Here is an 11496-nt window from a genome sequence, read left to right on the forward strand (position 1 = left end):
TCAGACAGGACGACCATGGGTTGTACTTTGGGGTGACTGGCTCCATCGCGTATACGTCCCTGAGTGCGCGCCTCCGCTACCTCTTGGGGATATGGGTGGCATATATCATATTCACCGTTTTGACTTGTGGAGGAAACTTCTTTTGTCCTCCTGTTTTCGGTGGTCGGGGCTCCTCGTCATTGTCATCGCTTTGCGACCCCTTCTCTTTGCTTTTGGCATTTGACTTGCCGGCCTGTTTGAAGACCCAACATTCTCTGTTGGTATGATTGGCTGTTTTATCGAGGGTGCTGTGGATTTGACATGGACGGTCAAGTATGCGGTCCAAGCTGGACGGGCCCAGATTGTTTCTCTTAAATGGCTTCTTCTGCTGACCAGACTTAGAGCCACTGAATCCGGTATTGACAGCCGTGTCTTCGGCGTTATCGCCATTGTTTCGATGCTTGTGTCTGCTGCGTTGGGGCTTGCCATTTCTATCTCTGGCTTCAAAAGTGCCAGGTTTACTTGAGGTGCTGTTGCTATGAGCTAGCCAGCTATCTTCGCCCACACAAAAGCGGGTCATAAGCGTCGTAAGGGCTGCCATGGACTTCGGCTTCTCTTGGCCGAGGTGTCGGGCAAGCCATTTGTCATGGATGTTATGCTTAAAGGCCGTTAGGGCTTCGGCATCCGGACAGTCGACGATCTGGTTCTTTTTAGTTAAGAACCGAGTCCAGAATTTCCTGGCTGACTCTCCGGGCTGTTGGATGATATGACTTAAGTCATCAGCATCCATAGGTCGGACATAGGTGCCTTAGAAGTTGTCAAGGAATGCGTCTTCCAGGTTCTCCCAACTGCCAATAGAGTTTTCGGGCAGACTGTTCAACCAGTGCCGAGCTGGTCCCTTGAGTTTTAGCGAGAGATACTTGATGGCATGGAGATCATCACCGCGGGCCATATGAATATGGAGAAGGAAGTCCTCAATCCATACCGCGGGATCTGTTGTCCCATCATATGATTCAATGTTTATGGGTTTGAACCCTTCTGAGAATTCATGTTCCATTACTTCATCAGTGAAGCATAGGGGGTGTGCGGCGCCTCTATGTCGGGCTACGTCGCGACGCAGCTTGGATGAAGCTAGTCTGCGGTATTCAGCCCGGACAGGTTTGTATTTGTTATATCCGGCGTGGTGGCCGTCGTTGCACATTGGGGCGCATCCCCGCGATCCATAGATCGATCTGGTATGTCCTGCCCTCTTTTCCAAGTCATACCGCAGGTCATGTGTGTATCCCCAAGTTGTTGTGTTTCTATTTGTTTGGCAACATGGTGCAGGCTGGTGTTCGGGCTGAGTTGTCGCTTTATCTCGACCACGCGGTGGTCGGTCAGCCGCATTATGCGTTGGTAGTATGGGCTCCAGCGCCTCATCATCGAACCGAGGTAGTAATTTGCGCTTCGGGTAAATTTTGGTTGGGCATTCGAGTCCATATTCCTTGGCTGCCAGGACCTCAGTCCATCTACCAGTGAGCAGATCTTGGTCAGCTTGAAGCTACTGCTTCTTATTATTCAGGCTCTTTGCAGTGGCTATTAGCCGGCGCTTAAAACGCTCCTACTCAACGGGATCCTCATGCACGATAAATTCTTCATCGCCGAGGCTCACCTCGTCCTCGGAGAGAGGCATGTATTTACTATCCTCCGAGTCTTTGTTCATGGCCTGTTCATCAGGGCTGGCTCGCCCGTCTTCCCGTTTGGCCTGTTCAAAACTTGGCTTGGCGGGGCCTTCGTTGTCTTCGACATCGTCCGGAGTGCTATTTTCTCTTGTGCCGGTATCGCTATTTTTGCCATGGCGTGGTTTAGAGCGGTGCCGCTGACGTCGGTGCTTTGGCTGCTTCTCAGGAGGTTTATCCTCAACTAGATCCTTTTTTTCGTCGCCATTGTCTTCTTTGGGTGTATCCACCATGTATATGTGTCGTATGAGGAGGTGGCTGTCCAGTGCCCTATGGGCGGTGGTTCCTGTTCTTCTCGGCATCGTCGTCCATACGGTCGATGTCTTCGGAATCGAAATCAAGCATGTCGGTCAAGTCATCGACAGTGGCTATCAAGTGGGTGGTGGGTGGGTAACAAAGTTCTTCGTCGTCCGCTTCCCACTCAAGCCGGACATAGTTCGGCCAAGAATCTCCTGACATGGAGAGGGATTTCAATGAGTTTAGCACATCACCTAGGGGTGAGTGTTGGAAGATGTCCGCAGAGCCGAACTCCAAGATCGGTGCCCAGTCAGATTCGATGGGTGCGGATACACACGGTTCGGAGCCTATGTCCGAAGACGAGTCCGAGGTTCCGATGACACAGGCCTCGTTGGAGGTCAGATCCATGTTCGGCTCTAGCGTCGTTGAGTCTGCAGTTTCCGTGGCGGGGTTGAGCCTCCCGTCCTCGGATGGCACAATCTGCTCTAGATCTAGGGCCAGAGCGGTTACAGGCGCTATCTCCCGAGCACGGTCCGATGATGGATTTAGGTCATGTTCATCGTGGCGGCAGGGTGCGGCTGTCATGGGCTCGAGTCCGTCAAAGATCAAGTCTCCGTGGACGGCGGCGGTGTAGTTCAAGCTTCAAAACCTGACTTGATGGTCAGGGGCATAGCTGTTGGTCTGCTCCAGATGGCCAAGCGAGTTGGCCCATAGTGCGAAGCCACCGACGAAGATCTGTCCGGGAAGAAAATTCTCCCCCTGGACTGCGTTGTTGTAGATGATTGAAGGAGCCATCAGGCCTTATGATGACGACACAGTGGAACTCTCAATGAAAGCACCAACGTCGGTGTCAAAACCGACGGATCTCGAGTAGGGGTCCCGAACTGTGCGTCTAAGGGTAATGGTAACAGGAGGCGGGGACCATAATGTTTACCCAGGTTTAGGCCCTCTCTATGGAGGTAAAACCCTACTTCCTGCTTGATTGATCTTGATGAATATGAGTGAGGGAGTCCTGGATTAGGGGGTGTCCGGATGGCCGGACTAAGACCTTTGGCCGGACTCCCGGACTATGGAGATACAAGATTGAAGACTCCATCCCGTGTCCGGATGGGACTTTCCTTGGCGTGGAAGGCAAGCTTGGCGATACGATATGAAGATCTCCTCCCATTGTAACCGGCTCTGTGTAACCCTAGCCCTCTCCGGTGTCTATATAAACCGGAGAGTTTTAGTCCGTAGGACGAACAACAACCATACCATAGGCTAGCTTCTAGGGTTTAGCAACTCCGATCTCGTGGTAGATCTACTCTTGTACTACCCATATCATCAATATTAATCAAAGCAGGAGTAGGGTTTTACCTCCATCGAGAGGGCCCGAACCTGGGTAAAAACATCGTGTCCCTTGTCTCCTGTTACCATCCGCCTAGACGCACAGTCCGGGACCCCCTACCCGAGATCCGCCGGTTTTGACACCGACATTGGTGCTTTCATTGAGAGTTCCTCTGTGTCGTCACCTTCAGGCCCGATGGCTTCTTCGCTCGTCAATGCGATGCAGTCCGGGACAAGGCTTTTCTCCCCGGACAGATCTTCGTATTCGGTGGCTTCGCACTGCGGGCCAACTCGTTTGGCCGTCTGGAGCAGATCGAAAGCCACACCCTTGACCGTCAGGTCAGGTTAGGAAGCTTAAACTACACGGCCGATATCCACGGGGACTTGATCTTCGACGGATTCGAGCCACGACCGGGCGCGCCGCACTGTCTCGATGGGCATGATTTAGCTCTGCCGCCGGACAAAGCCCAGAGTGCCGCTCCGGTGTTCACTCCGACCATTAGCTCGAAGCCGACTGCGCTAGCCCGGGACGGACGGTTGGACGCCGCCTCGGGAGTCGCAATCCCTGCGGTGATAGAGCCGAATACCAGCCTAGTCCTTCGCAAGGCCTGTGACTCCAAGGTGCCGGACTCCTTTCCAGACTCTGAATATTCCGCACCCCCTTCGATCGAACCTGATCGGGCTCCGATCGTGGAGTTCACCACCGCAGATGTCTTTCAACACTCGCCCTTTGGCGATATCCTAAACTTGCTAAACTCTCTCTCTTTGTCAAAAGAGCCCCGGCCGGACTGCGGTCGGGGTGGTTGGGATGCGGACGACGAAGTTCAAACCCCACCCACCACCCACTTGATAGCCACTGTCGATGATCTAACCGACATGCTCGATTTCGACTCCGAAGATATCAACGGTATGGACGCCGATAAAGGAGACGATCAGAAACCAGCACCTATAGGGCGCCGGAAAGCCACCTCATCATACGATGTATGCATGGTGGACACATACAACAAAAACGACAACGAGGACCAAAAGGATGCGGCCAGGGATCGCTCCCCCGAAAAACAATCAAAGCGGCGGCGTAAGCGCAAGGCCAAGCCCCACCTCGACAAAGACCCAGCCATAGAGCGGGGTGAATCAACGGACGACGAACATGCCGTTGAGCATCCGTCCAAACAGTGCGGACAATCCGAACAACCAATCCCCGGGAAAGATAATAGCCCGGACGACCTCACGCCGGACAAATTGCTGGAACATCAGAACCTCCACCAAAGTCTCATCGCCACTGCATGTAGCCTGAGAAAGCAGAAGCGGAGGCTCAAGACAGCAGAAGATGCACTCAGGATCAGATGGGGCAACATACTCAATATGGCACACAAGTACGACAGTAGTCGCCACACAAAGAGCTATCCGAAGCGGAAGCTACTACCGGAATTTGATGAAGAGGCCATAAAGCCCCCACAGTCAAAAAATAGGGAAGCCACAAGGTCGGATAGACGACCCCACAATCAACCTCACGCATCAAAGGACGCCGCACTCAATACGGTGCGCGATTCGTCTAAGAATTCGCATCAAAGAACTGGCCCAATCAGATCAATCTATAGGCCAAGGAAGCAAGCTCCAGGTAGTGATGCAATACAACAAATACCCGAACATCGCGGCACGCCTAAATACAGGGGTGCCGCACACCCCCTATGTTTTATCGATGAGGTGCTGGACCATGAATTCCCAGCCGGATTCAAGCCAGTAAACATAGAAGCATACGACGGAACAACAGACCCCGGAGTCTGGATTGAGGAATACATCCTCCACATACACATGGCCCGAGGAGACGAACTCCACGCCATAAAATACTTACCCCTTAAGCTCAAAGGGTCAGCCCGGCATTGGCTTAAAAGCCTTCCCGAAAACACCATGGGAAGTTGGGAAGTGCTTCAGGATGCCTTCCGGGCAAATTTTCAAGGGACATATGTCCGACCCCCGGATGCAGACGATCTGAGTCATATAACTCAGCAGCCCGGAGAGTCAGCCCGGAAGCTCTGGAACAGATTCCTTATCAAAAAGAATCAAATAGTCGACTGTCCGGACGCAGAGGCCCTGGCAGCTTTCAAACATAGCCTCCGAGACGAATGGTTCGCCAGACACCTCGGCCAAGAAAAGCCGCGAACAATGGCCGCGTTAACAAGCCTCATGACCCGCTTTTGTGCAGGAGAGGATAGCTGGTTTGCAAGAAGCAGCACCAGCGACCCGAATACGTCCGAACCCAGAGATGGGAACGGGAACCGCGCTGGACAAAGGACAACAACCCGATGAGCACGGCAGTAAACGCCGGATTCAAAAGCTCTCGGCAAAATCAGAAAAAGCCGCCTCCCAAAGACGATAGGGACGAGCTATCCAACCTCAACCAAATTTTGGACAAAATATGTCAAATCCACAGCACTCCGGGGAGACCGGTAAACCATACCCATAGAGATTGTTGGGTCTTTAAGCAGTCCAGCAAGCTCAACGCCGAACACAAGGGGCTCAACACACCAAGCGAAGATGATGATGCACCCCACAAGCAGAACACCGAAGAACAAAAGAAGTTCCCACAAGAAGTCAAGATAGTAAATCTACTTCATGTGACAAAAGGGAAGAGCAGAATGGCATCTACAAAGACACGCGCTGTACAGCCAGCCCCGGAGGAGCAACCCCACTGGTTGCTACAACCAATCACCTTCGATCATCAGGATTACTCCAGAGGAGACCGAAACACAGGCTAGACTGCCTTGGTTGTAAATCCAATTATTAATGGACTCCAATTTACAAACGCCCTTATGGACGGCGGCAGCGACTTGAACCTGTTATATCAGGACACAGTTCACAAACTCGGAGTAAACCCAGTTATAATACACCTCGGCAACACTTCCTTTCAAGGAGTAACGCCGGGCCCGGATACCCCAAGTATGGGTTCCCTTACGTTAGAAGTCACGTTCGGATCACCCGACAACTTCCGAAGCGAAACTCTAACATTCCACATCGCCCCATTCGTAAGTCGCTTCCAAGCGCTACTGGGACGAGAGGCCTTCACCCGCTTTAACGCAATACCGCATTACGCATCCCTTACACTCAAAATGCCCGGCCCAAAGGGCATCATTTCATTACAGGGGAACATGAATTGACCCCCAAAGTACAGGCAAGGGTGCGACTGCCTAGACAACCGCCCACAAATCCAGCCATACTATCCCGAACATGGCTCGACGAGTCCGGCATCAACATGCTTAACAGCCACATACCCCCCATGCAAGGGGCTCCGTGTGCTAACGCCCGGAGACAATACGGCCCAACTCTTGCTCTAACTATATTTTATTTATTTCGATTTCTCGCACGCTTTTTTTACTAAGTTCCTCTCTTTTGCAGACGAACATCATGCTACGCCCGTCCAGGATACGGCACAACGGAGACACAGGCGCAAACGTGCAGCAGAGACCCATTCAAGGATTCTTTTCAGATTAAGACCCTGCGTAAACCTTTTTTACTGTCTCTTGTTGATAACATCCCCCGACTTTCTCTAGAGCCGAGGAGGAGGCTGGCGTCTTGGCATGTGGCCACGCCAGAATTTTTGCACGTACCTGGACACTAGGTTTTTTTTTACCAAGGGCTCTATTTCGGCCTGTCTTCATAAAGACCGAATACCTTAGGGAGTGTTCGGCGTCGCGAGTTTGGCCCTATATGCATCAGCTCTGAATCATGTCTTTGGTCAAATGTTGGGTTTGCCCGGCTCCTATGTTTTGCTGCCTTACGTTCCGTTATATCGGCTAACGCGGCACCAGGAGAACTACTGCGATTGTGCCCCGGTTCGGCCGGGTGAGCACCTCAGTAGAGAAAGCTGAAAACTGACTGTCATGATATAGCGAGAGACTGGTCAACCACTCGATGACTTTCGGAATCTTCAGGATTCCCCCGCATTAACGAAGGGCCGCTTCCCGGTCAGGCACACTAGCGCCCCGAATTCGGGCGAGCGCGGTGCCCCTAGGGGCTATTCAGTAGCCCCACTGTCAAACTCCTATGGCTAAGTGAAAGTGATAAAGCATTATAGTCCGGTTGCCTAGTTCGCCGCGCCACCACCTCCTTTGTAGGACCAAGATGTTGGATTAAGTGTGAAAAGGCGCCTTTTTGCGAACACCCCCGCATTCTATGCGTGGGGGCTGAAGCCAACGACTGCCATCTTTCAGGTTATATACAAATATATACATTAAACGGCCGCACAGGAGGCATCATGATTCTTGCAAGCACAAGTATAAAAAGCTTTTTTCATAAACACAAAATTCGTTTTACAAATAGTATAAGCTATTCGAACACAACATCCTTCGAGCACTGCGACTCTATTATACGAGCGCCAGGAAGAACTTCCTCAAAATAGTGCTTGGCAGGTACTCGGCTTTCGTCCGAATCCTGGGACGCAACAATGCTGGCCTTCATATCTGCCCAGTATGTTTTGACACAGGCAAGAGCCATCTGTGCGCCCTCGATGCACGCCGACCTCTTCATTGCATCAGCATGCGGCACCGAACCAAGGAACTGCTGCACCAAGCCAAAATAACTCTTCGGCTCCGGCTTCTCCGGCCACAGACGACTCGCAACATACTTCATGGCGAGTCCGGATAATCTGTTTAGCTCCGCCCAGGCGGCTAAACGGTCGGATACTAACAGTGGGCGTTCTGGATTGTGGTACTGCGACCAAAATAGCTCTTCCAATTCATGGTCACCTCGGCTACGGAAGTGTTCGGTCGCGTCCGCCGCACTCGCGGCCAAATCCAGATAAGCATTTTCCGCACTCCACTGCCGGTCTAATGGAACATACTTGGGGTCTCCGAACTTCATCCGCAGCATATAAGGCTTTCCAGCCGTGATATCTCCGATTCAGCACTTTCCTAGCACCAACCACGACCCTGAGGCTGAGCCCAAAGTGCTACAGACTCGTGCTAGATCATCCAAACCTCAAGAACACTAACATTTGCCTTTTTGTAGCAGAACACATTAATGAAGCTTTTTGGAACATGGACCAGACGAAGCAAACTATTTGCTGCTGCTTGTATCACTTGATGGTGAGTGAAAACTAGCACTTCCATGTGCTTTTCTTCTTTTTGTGCAGTTACAGTTTCTGAAAATACTCCTCATAATAACTGAAGTTGGGTTTCCTTTTTGGTTCTGCGGCAGATCCTGTACCTTGACGTGCTCATTCATGACATCCCAGTAAGCAACTGCGTGGTACGAGCGAATGCATGGGACAGTAACCTAATTGCCAAGGTGATCAATAAGGACTTGATCTCTCCTGGTGTGTTTGGCAAATTACAGGTGAGTTCTGATGACCCACTAGTGTAGGGGATCTATCATAGTCCTTTCGATAAGTAAGAGTGTCGAACCCAACGAGGAGCAGAAGGAAATGATAAGCGGTTTTCAGTAAGGTTTTCTCTGCAAGCACTCAAATAGTAGGTGATAGATAGATTTGTGATAAGATAAATAGTAACGAGCAAAAGCAAATAAAGTTAATAAGGTGCAGCAAGGTGGCCCAATCCTTCATGTAGCAAAGGATAAGCCTGGACAAATTCTAATAATAATGAAGGAGCTCTCGAGGACACATTGGGAATTATCGTCAAGCTAGTTTCATCACGTTCATATGATTCGCGTTCGGCACTTTGATAATTTGATATGTAGGTAGACCGGCACTTGGGTACTGCCCTAACTTGGACAAGCATCCCACTTATGATTAACCCCTATTGCAAGTGTTCGCAACTACAAAAAGGAGTATTAAGGTAAACCTAACCACATCATTAAACATATGGGTCCATATGAACCCCTAACGAAGCAATTCATAAACTAGGGTTTAAGCTTCTGTCACTCTAGCAACCCATCATCTACTTATTACTTCCCTATGCCTTCCTCTAGGCCCAAATAATGGTGAAGTGTCATGTAGTCGACGTTCACATAACACCACTAGAGGAGAGACAACATACATCTCATCAAAATATCGAACGAATACCAAATTCACATGACTACTAATAGCAAGACTTCACCCATGTCCTCAGGAACTAAAGTAACTACTCACAAAGCATAAGCATGTTCATGATCAGAGGTGTAATAATATGCATTAAAGATCTGAACATATAATCTTCCACCAAGTAAACCAATAAGTATCAACTACAAGGAGTAATCAACACTACTAGCATCCCACAGGTACCAATTTGTGGTTTTGGATACAAGATTGGATACAAGAGATGAACTAGGGTTTGAGAGGAGATGGTGCTTGTGAAGATGTTGATGGAAATTGACCCCCTCCCGATGAGAGGATCGTTGGTGATGACGTTGGTGATGATTTCCCCCTCCCGAAGGGAAGTGTCCCCGGCAGAACAGCTCCACTAGAGCCCTAGATTGATTCCGCCAAGGTTCCGCCTCGTGGCGGCGGAGTTTCGTCCCGTAAGCTTGCCCACAAATTTTTCTAGGACAAAACCCTTCATATAGCAGAAGATGGTCGCCAAAAGCCCACCAGGGGGCCTAGGAGATAGGGGGGCGCGCCCTATAGGGGGCGGGCGCCCCCCTGTCGCCTGGACAGGGTGTGGGCCCCCTGGCCTATTTCTTTTGCTCATAATTCCTTAATAAATCCAAAAAGTGGTTTCATGGAGTTTCAGGACTTTTGGAGTTGAGCAGAATAGGTTTCCAACGTTTGCTCCTTTTTCAGCCAGAATTCCAGCTGTCGGCATTCCCCCTCTTCATGGTATACCTTGTAAAATAAGAGAGAATAGCCATAAGTATTGAGATATAATGTGTAATAACAGCCCATAATGCAATATATATTGATATAAAAGCATGATGCAAAATGGACGTATCAACTCCCCCAAGCTTAGACCTCGCTTGTCCTCAAGCGGAAACCGAGATCGAGAAATATGTCCACATGTTTAGAGATAGAGGTGTCGATAAAAAATAAAATACGGACATGAGGGCATCATGATCATTCTAATAACTGCAGCATATATATATATATATATATATATATATATATATTGTCATATGGTTTCCTATGTTCAAGTAATAAGCAATTCACAATGTCAAGTATGGTTCATAAACTTCATTGGGAACTAACAAAGTATAATCTCAGTCATTGGAGCAATTGCAATTTATCGTAACATCAGAAAGAGTCAATAATAGAGCTTTTCATCAAGATCACATACTCAACTATCTCGTATCCCACATAATTGTTAACACTCACTCAATACTTATGGTTATAGAGTTTCAGCCGGACACTGAGAAAGATAGGGGCTTATTATGTTGCCTCCCAACATATTCACCTGTACGTGATGTCAACAATAATAGCCTATGCCAACTTACATTCAATTTGCTATATGTATCATGACCTTTCAAACACGAGGAGCTTGCCAAAGGATAAAATGAAAAGTGGAAGGGTGAGGATCACCTTGACTCAAGCATAAAGTAAAAACATAAAGTAAAAGATAGGCCCTTCGCATAGGGAAGTAGAGGTTGTCATGCGCTTTTAGGGTTGGATACACAAAATCTTAATGCAAAAGAACGTCACTTTGTATTGCCCCTTGTATGTGGACCTTTATTATGCACTCTGTCGCTTTTATTACTTCCACAACAAGTTTGTACAAAGCTTATTTTCTCTGCATTAATAAGTCATGCATATTTAGAGAGCAATTTTTATTGCTTGCACCGATGACAACTTACTTGAAGGATCTTACTCAATCCATAGGTAGGTATGGTGGACTCTCATGGCAAAACTGGGTTTAAGGGAGTTTGGAAGCACAAGTAGTATCTCTACTTGGTGCAAGGAGTTTTGGCTAGCATGAGGGGGAAAGGCAAGCTCAACATGTTCAGAAGGTCACTGACAATATACTTTAATTGAGATGTCGGAAAACATAAACCATTACGTTGTCTTCCTTGTCCAACATCAATTCTTTTAGCATGTCATACTTAATGAGTGCTTCACAATCATAAAAGATGTCCAAGATAATATATCTGTATGTGAACCCCTCTTTCCTTATCACTTCCTATTAATTGCAACGATGACCAAGGCTACGTTCATCAACTCTCAACAATTTTTATGCCTCATACTTTCAATGTGTGAAGTTATCACTATCCATAAGATCAATATGAACTCTTTTGTTCTTTCTACTTTCTCAGGATCATAGCAACATAGCAAAGCCCTTGACTCAACACTAATCTTTATTATAGATAACGCACGCAC

This window comes from Triticum aestivum, chromosome 4A, assembly GCF_018294505.1.
Source record: "Triticum aestivum cultivar Chinese Spring chromosome 4A, IWGSC CS RefSeq v2.1, whole genome shotgun sequence".
Lineage (NCBI taxonomy): Eukaryota > Viridiplantae > Streptophyta > Magnoliopsida > Poales > Poaceae > Triticum > Triticum aestivum.